This window comes from Triticum dicoccoides, chromosome 6A (genome assembly GCF_002162155.2).
Source record: "Triticum dicoccoides isolate Atlit2015 ecotype Zavitan chromosome 6A, WEW_v2.0, whole genome shotgun sequence".
Taxonomy (NCBI): Eukaryota; Viridiplantae; Streptophyta; class Magnoliopsida; order Poales; family Poaceae; genus Triticum; species Triticum dicoccoides.
In genome coordinates this window covers 177737196-177752800 of record NC_041390.1, presented here as the reverse complement: position 1 = coordinate 177752800, position 15605 = coordinate 177737196, and positions in this window count along the sequence as shown.

Below are 15605 nucleotides of genomic sequence, written 5' to 3'. Positions count from 1 at the left end.
GTCAGTAATACGGTGCAGAAAATAGTACAACTCCAGTATAGAGGAAGTAAAATAACCGGCTTATTATATATATCCACTCTTGGCAACATGGATGAGATAGTAAGACATGGAAAAACAAAAATGGTGGTAGCTAGTGGGTTCAAGTCTGCAAGGGCCTAGCTAGATATTCGCGTCCTCCAAGGTAAAAAGTATTCCTGCTAGTACGTAAGTAGAGTACTAGTACAACAATGAAAGAGAAGGCGAGAGCGTTAAAAAATGGAATACCTGAGTAGATGGTGATGGTCCGATCGTGGTAGATTGTGTGACCATGTTGCACATTAGTGGTACCATGGGTAACGAATGCTATGATAGTTGATCCCAATATGCCAAAGTTATCTACAAGGTTCCAGGTTCGACCGAATTGCGGATGCAAATGCACATCTAGGAACGGCGATCTTATTTTGATCGCAGGAAGACTGGTCCCTGCAAAATAATGGAGTACCGTTAGGGATGCAAATGATGGTTTGTGCATTCCGTTTGTAATCTCCCGTACCACATGATGGCAACCAGATGAAACAAGTCCCCTAGCTTGTCACCGCGAAGATGCGGCCTAGATGGCGCACGCCATCTTCGAACATGTAGGAGTACAAATCTACCGCCGCTAACATGCGCCAGCCTCTGCCGTTACTGCCTCTTGCGTTGATGGCAATCCTTATGTCGAACACCACGATGAGATAGTAATCATCGTAGCCGCGTTGCTTTGTCGGTGGGTCCACAATTGCTATCTTCTTCAATCTCATGTAGGCATCATCATACGTATTCAAGCCCAGCCAGTCCGGAAGGCCGATCCCAATGGTGGAGAAGGGGTCTAGCCAAACGGCCGCACTGCTGTCGATGTTGTGCAAAATGATGGTGGTATCCGGCCGGAGGTATGCAAGCCAATCTTTGTTGGCACCGACCCAGACCTATATATAAGACGGTGGGCAGCAGAGAAATTATGGGATGGAAATGGAATAACTAAGTACTACATGATCAAACTCATTTACTGACCTGCTCATCGGAGAAAATCCGACTACTTCTCAATGTCGGCAACTCTAGCGGAGTCAACGTGCAACCATGGCCAGAGAATGGTGGACTGTTCGAAGGATTGTCCCATAGAAGAACCTTATCCTCGAGGACGCATGGAAAACCAACAAGCATGGCCTTTTCCCAAGCCTTTTTAAGCACCGTCTTGAAAAAGTTGGTGCAGGAAGCACCGAGTCTTGCGGCGGTGAGGACGTCAGAGCGGCGTGCGATTTCTCCCAGAGGATCGTCGTCCATGGTATCCCAGCCCCGATGAGGAGGAGAACCGCCTGGCAAATCCATGGGAGCAGCGATGAACTGCCTTCTCTTCGGGGGAGGGGAACTAGCGAGGAGGAGATAAGAGCGTAGGAACCACAGGGCCTCGTCCCTTCCAACTGTAGATCATTTCTTAGCAAAGGGGTGAGGCTCTTATTTACTACTAGTACTAGCATTATGGGACGTTATGGAATTGCATTATACTGTAAATAATAGCACTAGTGAGAAATTTTTGCCACTAGCTTGTAGTTTTTGGCGTGGATTAAGAAATTTCGGGTATGTTTTTGCTATCTTTTGTACATGCCAACTAGTGTCAAAAAACTTCTTACATTATGTGACGGAGGAGTACGTACTCATACTGTAGTAGTACTAGTACTACTTTCTCAACTAGTAGTGCAATGTACTATACTTCTAGTATAGTGCACTAGTTTTGAACTCTTGAATCTCAGGGCCAAGGAGCTATAGTTGGAAGTGGAGGGTACTACGTACTATTCTCTGGAACCATCGTTGTACTATCAATGCAGGGAAAGTACACATGCATAGTGACCTAGTGGGTACTCTCGGTGCTCTATTCAGCCGCTCCTCTCACATAGCTGGCCTACTCAGCCGCTCCTCCCACGCACACTCTAGTAGCCTTTTTATCAGCGACGGTTACTGCGGGGCAGAGCATCTGAGTTATTTGATACAGCGAGACTAGGCTTTTCGCTTCCATTTGTGGAGGTGTAATGGATCTCGTCGAACTTTGTTAGTAGTTCCTTCTTTATGAATGAGATGAAGCAAAGCTTTTGCCTCCGTTTCAGAAAAAACACGTCAAGAGGAATTTCTTTTATAGTAGAGCCGATTGTGGAGTGAAGTCCATGCGTGCAACACCACAAGCTACAGAGTAGTAGTAGAGCACTTTACGTACAGAGCCATATTTCACAGTTCCCAATGCCCTGCCAGGATTTTCTGGCTCCTCAGGCTTAATTGGGAGGCGCTAGTTTAAATATGCTACTAGCTGATGAGGAAGCTACAAGCAAGGTGCGGCTAGGGCGAGCACGCGAGCCACGAGATGTTGGGAAGGAAAACCTGTTCACGTGGCTAGGATATCCAGTGTACCCAGATTATGGTGCCGTATGTCCGTTTGACTTCAAAACTCAAACTACTCATGTAAAATATTGGCTCGCAGTGAAGTTACTATTTAAAAAAAGGCCGTCATGCGTTCCGCCGGGATCGAACCCACAAAACGAGGTATACACTCCCACGACCACTAGTAGTACTCGTTGGAGTACAGCGCAACCTAGAATCGCCTTTTGTCACTAGTAGTACATTGTTCCTTACAAGAAACCCCTAATAATGCAAGAAACCCCTAATAATGCCAAGAAACTACTGCCACTTGCATACTGATACGTCTCCGTCGTATCTACTTTTCCAAACACTTTTGCCCTTGTTTTGGACTCTAACATGCATGATTTGAATGGAACAAACCCGGACTGACGCTGTTTTCAGCAACATTACTATGGTGTAATTTATGTGCAGAAACAAAAGTTCTCGGAATGACTTGAAACTTCACGGAACAACTTTTCAGAAAATATAAAAAATCCTTGCAAAAGATGAAGGCCAGGGGGCCCACCACCTGTCCACGAGGATGGGGGGCGCGCCCCCTACCTCGTGCCCCCCCTAGAGCTCCTCCGACCTCAACTCCAACTCTATATATTTGGTTTCGGGGAGAAAAAAATCAGAGAGAAGGATTCATCGCGTTTTACGATACGGAGCCGCCGCCAAGCCCTAAAACCTCTCGGGAGGGCTGATCTGGAGTCTGTTCGGGGCTCCGGAGAGGGGAATCCCTCGCCATCGTCATCATCAACCATCCTCCATCACCAATTTCATGATGCTCACCGCCGTGCGTGAGTAATTCCATCGTAGGCTTGCTGGACGGTGATGGGTTGGATGGGATCTATCATGTAATCGAGTTAGTTTTGTTAGGGTTTCATCCCAAGTAACCACTATGTTCTGAGATTGATGTTGCTATGACTTTGCTATGCATAATGCTTGTCACTAGGGCTCGAGTGCCATGATTTCAGATCTGAACCTACTATGTTTTCATCAATATATGAGAGTTCTTGATCCTATATTGCAACTCTATAATCACCTATTATGTGTTATGATCCGTTAACCCCGAAGTGACAATAATCGGGATACTTACCGGTGATGACCGTAGTTTGAGGAGTTCATGTATTCACTATGTGTTAATGCTTTGTTCCAGTACTCTATTAAAAGGAGGCCTTAATATCCCTTAGTTTCCATTAGGACCCCGCTGCCACGGGAGGTAGGACAAAAGATGTCATGCAAGTTCTTTTCCATGAGCACGTATGACTATATTCGGAATACATGCCTACATTACATTGATGAACTAGAGCTAGTTCTGTGTCACCCTAGGTTATGATTCTTACATGATGAACCGCATCCAGCATAATTCTCCATCACCGATCCATTGCCTACGAGCTTTCCATATATTGTTCTTCGCTTATTTACTTTTCTGTTGCTATTGCTATCATCACTACAAAATACCAAAAACATTACTTTTACTATCGTTACCTTTTGCTACCGTTACCACCACTATCATATTAATTTGCTACTAAACACTTTGCTGCAGATACTAAGTTTCCAGGTGTGGTTGAATTGACAACTCAGCTGCTAATACTTGAGAATATTCTTTTGCTCCCCTTGTGTCGAATCAATAAATTTGGGCTGACTACTCTATCCTCGAAAACTGTTGCGATCCCCTATACTTGTGGATTATCAAGACTATTTTCTGGCGCCGTTGCCGGGGAGCATAGCTCTATTCTTTGAGTCACTTGGGATTTATATCTGCTTATCATTATGAAGAACTTGAAAGATCCAAGAACCAAGATTTATGCCTCAACTACGAGGGGAGGTAAGGAACTGCCATCTAGCTCTGCACTTGATTCACCTTCTGTTTTAAGTAAGCTTGCGACACCTAAACATGCTTCTGCTATTCGTTCTGATATGTCACATGTTATTGATGATGCCACTTCTGCTATACATGATACTTATGATGAAACTACTTCAATGCTTGATACTACTATGCCACTTGGTGAATTTCTTGATGAACAACTTGCTAGGGCTAGAGAGAATGAAAATATTGAATCTGATATTACTGATGAAAGTGATGATGAAGAATTGCATGTTATTCCTAAGGGTTATGTTTTTGATAAAGAAGCTTCTTTGGCTATTTTAGCTTGCAAAGATAGATACAAACTTAAGAGGTTATTAGCTAAATGGAATCAGCAATCTCTTAATGCTAGAATGAAACCTGACCCTACTTTTGCTACTTCACCTATCTGTGTTACTGCTAAGGATTATGAATTCTCTGTTGATCCTGGTATAATTACTTTGGTTGAATCTGATCCTTTTCATGTCTATGAATCTGAAACTGTTGTGGCACATCTTACTAAATTAAATGATATTGCCGCCCTGTTCACTAAAGATGACAGAACTCGTTACTTTTATATCCTTAAAATATTTCCGTTCTCATTAAAGGGTGATGCTAAGATATGGTTTAATTCTCTTGATCCTGGTTGTGTGCGTAGTCCCCAGGATATGATTTACTACTTCTTTGGTAAATATTTCCCTGCTCATAAGAAACAAGCTTCTTTAAGGGATATATATATATATATATATATAATTTTGTGCAAATTGAAGAAGAGAGTCTCCCACAAGCTTGGGGGAGGCTTCTCAAGTTACTTAATGCTTTGCCTGATCATCCTCTTAAGAAAAATGAAATACTTGATATCTTTTATAATGGACTAACCGATGCCTCCAGAGATTACCTGGATAGTTGTGCTGGTTCTATTTTTAGGGAAAGAACACCGAATGAAGCTGAAATTCTATTGAATAATATGTTGACAAATGAAAATAATTGGACACCTCTGGAGCCAATTCCTGAGCCTATTCCTAAACCAACTCCGAAGAAGAGGGGTATTCTATTTCTCAGTCCTGAAGATATGCAAGAGGTAAAGAAATCTATGAAAGAAAAATGTATTAAAGCTGAAGATGTCAAGAATTTACCTCCTATTGAAGAAATACATGGTCTTAATTTACCGCCTATTGAAGAACCATATGATCTTAATCCTTTACCTATTGAAGAAACTCATGGTCTTGATAACCCGACATAGGTAGTAAAGGTAAATTCTCTCTAGAGATATGATAAAGCTGAAATCCCATTTACTAAGGTTGCTAGCCCATGCTTATATGAGTTTGATAAATTTATGGCTAAACAAGAAGATTTTAATGCTTATTTTGGTAGACTATTGAAATACAATTCAAATATGCTTGAACACTTGGGTGATTATATGGCTAATGTCAAAGGTGAACTTAAACTTATTAGTAAACATGCTTCTATGGTTACCACTCAATTAGAACAAGTACTTAAAGCTCAAAATGATTTGCTCAATGAATTGAATAGTAAGAATAATGATAATGCTGTTAGAGTTATGACTAGAGGTGGTAAAATGACTCAGGAACCTTTGTATCCCGAAGGCCACCCTAAGAGAATTGGGCAAGATTCTCAGAGAAATAATGTAGATGCACCTAGCCCTTCTAAAAGGAAGAAAAAGAAAAATGATAGGACTTTGAATGCTTCTAGTGATCCTATTGTTGAAACACCTGAGAATCCAAATGACATCTCTCTTTTTGATGCTAAAACACAATCTGGTAATGAACCTGAAACTAGTTATAATTTTAATGATAATTTTCATGATAATGCTCAACCTAGTAATGATAATGATATAGAAATTGAATCTGCTGTTGATCTTGATAACCCACAATCAAAGAATCAACATTATGATAAGAAAGACTTTGTTGCTAGGAAACACGGTAAAGAAAGAGAACCATGGGTTCAGAAACCCATGGCTTTTCCTCCCAAACCATCCAAGAAAAAGGGTGATGAGGATTTTGAGCGCTTTGCTGAAATGATTAGACCTATCTTTTTGCGTATGCGATTAACTGATATGCTCAAAATGACTCCTTATGCTAAGTATATGAAATAAATTGTCACTAATAAGAGAAAGATACCGGAAGCGGAAATTTCCACCATGCTTTCTAATTATACTTTTAAGGGTGGAATACCAAAGAAACTTGGAGATCCAGGAGTACCAACAATAATATGCAACATTAAAAGAAACTATGTTAAAACTGCTTTATGTGATCTTGGAGCCGGTGTTAGTGTTATGCCTCTCTCTTTATATCGTAGAATTGATTTGAATAAGTTGACACCTACTGAAATATCTTTGCAAATGGCTGATAAATCAACTGCTATACCTGTCGGTATTTGTGAGGATGTGCCTATTGTAGTTGCAAACATTACTATTTTAACAGACTTTGTTATTCTTGATATTCCCGAGGACGATAGTATGTCTATTATTCTTGGAAGACCCTTTTTGAATACTGCAGGGGCTATTATTCATTGCACTAAAGGAAACATCACTTTTCATGTTAATGGTAATGAGCATACAATACACTTTCCGAGGAAACAACCTCAAGTTCATAGTATCAACTCTATTGGAAAAATTACATCGATTATATTTGGAGGTTTTGAATTTCCTCTTCCTACTATCAAGAAGAAAAATGATATTGTTATTATTGGGGATGTGCGTATCCCCGTTGAGGTAACATAGTGTTATTCGAAATTTGTCCGGTTCCATGTTATTCGGAATGAGTTAGTTAACAAGACTTGATCAACCTTGTTAGTGGATTCCTTTTGATGATCATGAGATGGATGAAACTAGAAGGCACAACCTTCTGTACCCTCCCTTTACTTTCTATTATTTATATTAAATAAAATAAAAATAGTATTTTTCTGTCTGTTATCTGATTATCCGTGCAATATAAAAATACCCCGAAAATAAAAGTTCTCCAAATGCCCTGAAATTTAAATTTGATTTTTTCTGGAATATTTGAGAATATTTGGCACTGAGAACACAACAGGGGGGTCACCCACCTGCCCACAAGGGTGGAGGGCACGCCCTACCCCCCTGGGCACGCCCCCTGCCTCGTGGGCCCATGGTGGCCCTCCTCCACTTATCCTTTCACCCACACACTCCTTCTTTCTCCCCCGAACACTAATATCCAGTTCATACCCGAGTCCAAGCTCGTTTTGCTGCCATTTTGGATCTCCTTGCTCAAAGCACCTCTCACAAAACTACTTGGAGAGATTGTTCCTTGGTATGTGACTCCTCGATTGGTCCAATTAGTTTTTGTTCTAGTGCTTTATTCATTGCAAATTTTTGCTGCTTAGTTGACCCTGTTCTTGAGCTTGTATGTCAAATTTATATGGTCGAAAGTAGTTTTGATGCATGATATAGGCCCTAGGCACTTGTAGGAGTAGTTGCTATCAATATTATTGAGTTTGGTTTACTTTTATTTTGAAGTTACTAAAAATTTCAGAATTTTTCAGAAAATAATGAAGATACTTTTGAGGGGCTCATCGAGTCGAAGCTCGAAGGAAAAGGCACAGAAGCCCAAGTATAATTTTCCTTGCACCGTGGAGGTTCGGTCGTGTGAATGGCCTTCCGATGATTTCTTGGGAGCAGTCGGGATTTAAGAAGATTTTTATGAATTGGCTAAGAATGCAGGCCTCACCACTTTCCTCCACGACCAACGCGATCAATATCTCTTACTCACAAATATCTTTGTGCAAAACTTTCATTTCCATTCTAGGAGCTCACCACCTACGGTCGAGGTTTATTTATATGATCAGCATAAGGAGATGTCACTTTATGACTTTTGTTGGGTTTATTTGGTTCCTTTCGAGGGCACGACAGAGGAACCACATCGCAGTGATATGGGTGGGTTTATTGATATCATCACTGTAGGGGAAACGAGGAAGGTTTCCGATGCACGAATCACTAGCATACATTTTCCTATTTTATGCTATTTTGCATTATTTGCTAGTCGTTGCTTAATTGGTCGCGGAAACTGTGGAAACCTTAGTGTTCCTAATATTATTATTTTGCTCCAAGGTTTATTCAGTGATAACTCTGTTAGTATGGGTGGCATTATTGCTAAACGGTTAAGTCTGAACCATACAAAGGGCCCCATCTTTGGAGGCATCTATGCTTCGCGCCTAGCTGCACATTTTAACATACCTATTAGGCATTATGAGAAGGAAGAAAAAGTGCCGCCTCGTGTTTATTTAGATTATAATAGTATGGTGGCACATGATTTTATTGTTAAGAATAGGGAATGAGAGCTTAAATACAAATTGTTCTTGGATAAACATCATCCTGAGACTATTACCCTGCCTGCTCCTTCCTTGTTTGATTTATCTGCAGGCCAGTACCTTGTTCCGTTAGAGGCTATTCACGCCTATCGGAACCCTACATCAGCCACAGAGCCAGAGCCGGAACCATAAGTTGATCCTCCATGACAGTCTAATTACCAGTGGGATCCGGAGATGATTGCCAACCAGTGGCAATCGGAGTCTTCTTCTTCGCAGTACGACCCCAACTATTATTATGGATATCCGCCAGGCCAGCCGTGGCCATAGACCAACTTAGGCCAAAAGCCTAAGCTTGGGGGAGTACGTATTTCTCACCGACATTACATTTATGTTCACACACTCATTGCTAGATGTTGGTGCTCATACTTTTTCATTGTATCATCCATGCTAGTTTATTTCCCTTTTTATGCTTTCTTCTTGTGTGTTTAATAAACCTTCAGAAAAACCAAAAAATTAGTTGTAGCTTTTAATTAGTTTACTTACCATCCTTGTAGTAGTAATTAAAAAGAAACCCCAAAAAGATTTCCTATTCTTCTTTTACTTGTTGGGAGCTTTCCCGTGTAAATAGTTTTATTTCTTTTCTTTTCTTTGGGGGTCGATAGGAGAAGACCATAATTAAATTGTTGAAGTGGCTCTTATATGCATTATTGTTAATTTGACAAAAGAGCCCATATTGCCTTGTCTTCTCCTTTTTATTGAATGCTTACAGATTCCAGCTTAGTCCAATGCACGTGCTCTATTATTATTATCCACATCGTTCAGTCGTGCAAGTGAAAGGCAATTATGATGATTATACGATGAACTTATTGAGATGAGAAAAGCTGGTATGAACTCGACCTCTCTTATTTTTTTAAATATGATTAGTTCATCATTCCTAATTCAGCCTATTATGAATAAACATGTTTGCAATGACAACTAGAGATCATAGTTCTTGTGCCATGCTTGATTAGCTAGGAGCTTATAATGGTTTACCTTGCGTGCCAACATGCTATTAAAATGGTTGTGATGTGGTATGATAGGGTGGAATCCTCCTCTGAATGATTTAAGTGACTTGACTTGGCGCATGTTCACGCATGTAGTTGAAACAAAATCAACATAGCCTTCACGATATTTATGTTCATGGTGGATTATATCCTACTCATGCTTGCATTCGGTGTTGATTAATTTTAATGCATGTTCATGACTATTGTCGCTCTCTAGCCGGTCGCTTCCTAGTCTTTTGCTAGCCTTCACCTGTAATAAGCGGGAATACTGCTCATGCATCCAACTCCATAAACCTCAAAGTTATTCCATATGAGTCCACCATAACTACCTATATAAGGTATCTACCTGCCGTTCCAAGTAAATTTGTATGTGCCAAACTCTAAACCTTCAAATAATTATCCTATTTTGTATGCTCGAATAGCTCAGGTATCAACTAGGTCTATCCGTATTTTCCATGTTAGGTGGGTTATTCTCAAGAGGAGTGGACTCCCGCTCCTCACTCACGAGAAAGTGGCTCATCACCGGGATGCCCAGTCCCATGCTTTATGCAAATCAAATCAAAATAATTGCAAACAAACTCCCCCTGGGACCCTTGTTAGTTGGAGGCACTCATTGTTTCGAGCAAGCCATGGATTGATGCTTGTTGGTGGAAGGGGGAGTATAAACTTTACCATTCTGTTTGGGAACCACCCATAATGTTTGTAGCATGGAAGATATTGCCATCTCTTGGTTGTTATGTTGACAATGAAAGCATACCGCTCAAAATATTATTCACCTCTATTTCAAAACCGAGCTCTGGCACCTCTACAAATCCCTGCTTCCCTCCGCGAAGGGCCTATCTATTTACTTTCATACTGAGTCATCATCCTCTTATTAAAAAGCACCAGTTGGAGAGCACCACTATCATTTGCATTCATTACTGTTAGTTTACATTGAGTATGACTTGACTGGATCTCTTTTACCATGAATTACAATGCCTAGTCAGTCCTTGATCTTTAAAGGTGCTCTGCATTTATGTTTTGCCGTCTCAGAAAGGGCTAGCGAGATACCATCTTGTTGTAACATATTATGATTTTTTTGAGAAAGTGTTGTCATCCGATATTTATTATTATTGCTCGCTAGTTGATTATGCCATTGATATGAGTAAACTTGATACCTAAGCGTTATTGTGAATGTGGTTAGTCATAATCTTTGCTGAAAACTTGAATGCTGGCTTTACATATTTACAACAACAAGAGCAATCAAAGTTTGTAAAAGTTTTTCTTTATCACTTTTAGTTTATGAACTGAATTGCCTGAGGACAAGCAAAGGTTTAAGCTTGCGGGAGTTGATACGTCTCCGTCGTATCTACTTTTCCAAACACTTTTGCCCTTGTTTTGGACTCTAACTTGCATGATTTGAATGGAACTAACCCGAACTGACGCTGTTTTTAGCAGAATTATCATGGTGTTATTTATGTGCAGAAACAAAAGTTCTCGGAATGACCTGAAACTTCACGGAACAAATTTTTGGAAAATATGAAAAATCCTTGCAAAAGATGTAGGCCAGGAGCCCACCACCTGTCCACGAGGGTGGGAGGCGCGCCTGCCCCCCTAGGGCGTGCCTCCCTACCTCGTGGGCCCCCTGGAGCTCCTCCGACCTCAACTGCAACTCTATATATTTTGTTTCAGGGAGAAAAAAAATAGAGAGAAGGATTCATCGCGTTTTACGATATGGAGCCGCCGCCAAGCCCTGTACCTCTCGGGAGGGCTGATCTGGAGTCCGTTCGGGGCTACGGAGAGGGGAATCCGTCGCCATCGTCATCATCAACCATCCTCCATCACCAATTTCATGATGCTCACCGCCGTGCGTGAGTAATTCCATCGTAGGCTTGCTGGACGGTGATGGGTTGGATGGGATCTATCATGTAATCGAGTTAGTTTTGTTAGGGTTTGATCCCTAGTATTCACTATGTTCTGAGATTGATGTTGCTATGACTTTGCTATGCTTAATGCTTGTCACTAGGGCCCGAGTGCCATGATTTCAGATCTGAACCTATTATGTTTTCATCAATATATGAGAGTTCTTGATCCTATCTTGCAAGTCTATAGTCACCTATTATCTGTTATGATCTGTTAACCCCGAAGTGACAATAATCAGGATACTTACCGGTGATGACCGTAGTTTGAGGAGTTCATGTATTCACTATGTGTTAATGCTTTGTTCCGGTACTCTATTAAAAGGAGGCCTTAATATCCCTCAGTTTCCGTTAGGAGCCCGCTGCCACGGGAGGGTAGGACAAAAGATGTCATGCAAGTTGTTTTCCATAAGCATGTAATGACTATATTCGGAATACATGCCTACATTACATTGATGAACTGGAGCTAGTTCTGTGTCACCCTAGGTTATGATTGTTACATGATGAACCGCATCCGGCATAATTCTCCATCACCGATCCATTGCCTATGATCTTTCCATATATTGTTCTTCGCTTATTTACTTTTCTGTTGCTATTGCTATCATCACTACAAAATACCAAAAACATTACTTTTACTATCATTACCTTTTGCTACCGTTACCACCACTATCATATTACTTTGCTACTAAACACTTTGCTGCAGATACTAAGTTTCCAGGTGTGGTTGAATTGACAACTCAGCTGCTAATACTTGAGAATATTCTTTGGCTCCCCTTGTGTCGAATCAATAAATTTCGGTTGAATACTCTGCCCTCGAAAACTGTTGCGATCCCCTATACTTGTGGGTTATCACATACATGGCAGACTTAAGATAAGACTACCTTATCAACCATTGTACATGCTCGTACCAACCAGCCCTACCAAGAAATGACTACTCTACAAAGTGTCGTTGTAGGCATGTTTCAACCCATGGCCCTGTTTGGATACATTTGTTGTCAGTCTAACCCTACCATCCAAACACCACTTTGGTTAGAGTTAGTTTAGGGTCAGAATCTCACCTTTGACTTAGAGTATCCAAACCGGGCCCATGTCACCCATTAAGTCAACGCCCTCTATTCGACCGGGTGTTATGACTTGTGGGACCTACATGTCAGTCTGCACAAAAATCCCCGAGTGACCTCCTACCTTCGGCCCGTCCACCTAGTCCTCCTCGGACATGGGATGCAGCTACCGCCGCCTGTAGAAGGCGAGGTCAAAACCGCCGGCGGTGCGGAGCCTATCTTGCAGCAGCCTGGATGCCAGCTCCGTCCGGCGCTCGCGGCCGCTAGCTAGCCAAGATAGCTCCGTCCAGCTGCTTGTCTGCAATGTTTGCTAGCTAGATTGGCACGGTGCCGCGACGGCTTGCTCGCGCGCTCCGTGCTAAGGCCAGCCATCTAGCTCGAGCGAAGGCCAGTGCGGTGGCTTGCTCGCTCGTGAGTCATGCTCTGGCCAACCTGCCAACCCGTGCGGAGGCCAGCGCGGCGTCCGGCCCATTCGGCGGAGCGGCTGCCAACTCGCTCATCACTGGCGCCAAGACGATGTTTGAAGTAATGTTCAAGAAAAATAATGATTTGAGGGGGAATAATAGGATAGAAAGTCAGATGGGGGTCCCTCGTGTCAATGGTCAAACAAAATGTGTTGGTTTAAGCTGCCTCGTCAGCACGAACGTGTGGGCCAACCCTGTCATAAATGGGTTTAAACTGACCTAATCGGTAGGTAGTAGTTTTTGTGTGGATTAAGAAATTTTGGGTATGTTTTTGCTATTTTTTGTACAATAGATTCTTCCTAGGGCTGGTTGAAAGTGGTAGTTTTTTGTTAAATACTCTACATATTGTAAGTAGGAGTGAAAGTTAAGCTTTGGAACCCAATAAGCAAGGCTAGTTACATAGTACATATGTGTACATGATTGAAAGTAAATATCAACCTTGAGTGACTAATATCTTGATGGAAAACTCGAAACTATGGAATACCAGGGAATTTTTTTGGCATGGTTGGGAATACTAGCAATGTTCATGTGCATTGCAATGAATCAAAATTAGAATAATACTTATTCACAAACTTGATACAAAACACTCTAATTTTGATATACATATATCACTATAAATATATTATGTTTCAATTAGAATATATTCCTTGGGCTATTTTTGTGAGGTCAGGGAGGGATGTGGTTGGTTTTAAGATACTAATTATGGGTTTTTCTGCAAATTGGTAGACAAGTGGGATGTTTGTGAGAAAAGGCAAAAACTTACCTCATAGTTGTTAGATGTAGATCTAATGGTCACAAACGGCAGATGGAAGACACACCATCATCACCAACTTAGTCTTTTGTAGGAGTACTAGCAAGATTTGTGCATTGCACGGAACATCAAGATGCATTTTTTAATAAAAACACTCGTTGTGATTGACCCATGTGGGAGTAATCCCATGTGAAAAAACTAATGATATATCGAGAAATAGGATATAAGGTGAAGATGAGTGGGGCGTGGTGGTGATTGGTGGTTGGACTGAGCGGAGGCATGGGGATTGACGATGCAGGCAGCAGCCACCAGGCCAGTTTGTTCCAGAGGCTTCCTTTCTTAATTGCTCAACAATGAGGTTGTTGGAGATAAGGATGAACAAGGGAAGGCCTTGTCTGCAAATGTGGAGAGGGGTGCGGGTATCTTTTAGTTTAATTTCCATCAGTCAGATATAGATCGGACGGTCTATATTGCAAGATGGCACGCGTACCATCATCACCAACTCAGTTTTTTTATAAGAGAAGAAATATAAGTATGGAGAGACAAACGTATTATCGATAATTTTTTCCATAGCATCTACATTCTATTCAATGCCTCAGCATGTGAGGCCTTTGCACAATGACTTCTCGACTGTGTAAAACAAAGGTTTTCCCATCGCTGATAAGGAGGGGGTGACGGCGACGCGCTTTTTGGCTTGCTCTAGTCCTAGTAGTCATAGTAGGTGGTCTAAGCACGTGTAGATTTATTCTTTTTCATGTCTCATGTTCGCCGTACTGCCACGACTGTTGATGAATAGATGGTATGTTATTCATGGGGAAACCCTTGTTGAGCGTGTTTGTGAGAGAGAGAGAGATAGTGTGCATGTGTGATATGTCTAGAAACTGAGGCAATGATAACAGATTCTTTGTGTCTATGTGTGTGGAGGATAGAGAGAGACATGTACATGGGGCTTTGTGTTGTGTAACGTGGAGACACATATACATAATTAGAGAGTGAGTGTGCGAGATACACATGCGGACATGGGGAGAGATGAGGATCCAGATTAATGGGTGTTTGTGCGTGTCTGTGTCTGTTTGTGCGCGCATTTCTGTGTGAGAGGGAGTGTGTATGTGGGGTAGAGAGACCACTAATTATGTAAACCTAGTATAAGGGAAGGGGAATGGTGTGACATGTGTAGTAGAGGGATAGCATGGGTGCGGGCGAGGGGAGCAGACTATTTGGAAGAGACATCGATTGTGTGTGGGAGAGGGGTGTGAGAGCAAGAGAGAGAGATAGCTAGCGACGGGAAGAGAGAGAGAGAGGAAGAGAGGGGCGAGAGAGGGGGCGTTTGTGTCCATAAATGGCGTATAGATAGGGAGACAATGTCGATGTTGTTTGAAATTGGCCTATGTACAGAGACGCAAGGGAAGCGAGTCATCGTGTGTGTGATAGGGACTTCATGAGAGATCTAGAATAGATTGTGTAGAGAACAATGTGCGAGATCGAGAACGATGATACATTAGGGAGCTATGGAAAGAGTCACGACATATATGTATACAGGGAGGAGCTAGGGCGGGTCCGCATGTGGGAGAGATAGAAAGAGGAGAGTGGTGCACAAGGATACAAAGTGCGCTTGTTTTGCAGTGGGGGGTGGTGTATGAGGTGAGTGTGTGAGAACCACATAACTAGGGAGATAGACATTTGGGGGCGACGTTTGGTGTGTATGGGAAAGATACACTCTACATAGTGCGTGTGCTTGGGAAAGAGAGATGCCGGGAGACCTAGCTAGAGAGTGGGGGAAGAGATGTGTGCATGCCCAAGAGACAAAGTGATAGAGACCTATATTGGGGTCCGAACTTTAGAAGAGAGA